The sequence below is a fragment of the Canis aureus genome, chromosome 27 (assembly GCF_053574225.1).
Source record: "Canis aureus isolate CA01 chromosome 27, VMU_Caureus_v.1.0, whole genome shotgun sequence".
NCBI lineage: Eukaryota > Metazoa > Chordata > Mammalia > Carnivora > Canidae > Canis > Canis aureus.
In genome coordinates, this window is record NC_135637.1 from 37140427 (window position 1) to 37141590 (window position 1164).

General features: G+C 42.4%; 1 long non-coding RNA gene across 1 annotated transcript; it reads left to right on the forward strand.

The window, feature by feature from the left end:
* Positions 1-635, forward strand: LOC144299565 (uncharacterized). The gene is made up of 2 exons (XR_013366257.1): positions 1-255; positions 476-635. It is a non-coding gene; the product is annotated as an uncharacterized LOC144299565 (long non-coding RNA).
* The last annotated feature ends 529 nt before the right edge of the window (positions 636-1164 follow it).

The window sequence follows — 1164 nt, forward strand, 5'->3', positions numbered from 1 at the left end:
CCGATGACACAAGATCAAAATGTAACATTGCTCCCAATTCAGATTCCAGTTGGTCTCATGCATGGGCAATTACATAAGTCGTGATGCTGACAGAGCAACGCTGAAACATGCTCTCTGGTACGTGGCCTCCTCTGTTTGGTGGCCAGTTTCAGTTTCCTGATAGGTCTTGTTCTGTAGCTCATCCGGGACAGATATGTGACAGGGAGCCAAGGACAAGCAGAAAGTCTGCAAGCGCAGGAAAGGTTAAGTCATCTTGTAGGTGATGTTCTTGCAGACACCCACTCGCTTTTTCCTTTCTGAAACTGGGTTATAACCTATTGGTCATTGGCAAGTTGACCTCCAGTGAGATTAGAATTTTACCCAATTTGCAAAGGGCAGGTCTTGGTCATTTGCACTAGAAATGATGAGTGTCTATTTCAGCTTTTCAGGGACATGCCTAAAGCTTGTTGTTGTCTTGCTTAATTCTCTGGTACAGGACCCTGTTCTACCTTCCGTAGAAGGAACCACTGAGCTTGGACTTGCTGGAAAACATGTGGGCAGTTTTCCTTGAGAAGTGCCAGGCTGAGACTCCTACTTGCTACAACCCACCCAGGGCCAGTCGTGCCTCTGCCACCAGCAATGAGGACACCAAGGAAGGTCATGCATCCTCAGGGCTCATTGAATTAGGGCTCAATGTCTTCATCTGTGAAATGGGAATGATACTATCTATTTTGCAAGAGTGTTCTGCAAATTTTAAATCACTTCAAGGCATACATGAGATGTAAAACTGCCGTCCCACTCACTATTCATGGAATATTTATTGAGTGTCTAGAGTGAGCCAGACACTGTGCTAAGGATGGAGTCCCTGCTCCTAAAATGCTTATAGATTATCTAGTGGGGGATACAAATATTTTACAGATAATCTTACAAATAATGTCATAATGAGAATAAAAATTAAGAAAGTGAACAGGATACTATGTTCGTTGCTGCCACCACTTCACGCTGGGCACAATATTATATTGGAAATCAGAATTGTTTAAGGTAAGGCAAGTAAGAACACATGTTCACATTCATTTCTTGGCAGAAAATTGGAGCCACTACATAATGGGTTTTACAATATACATAGAGTTGAAAGTTGTCTGGTGGGCAATCATTTGTTTTGCCTTAATCTTCTCAAATAAGGAA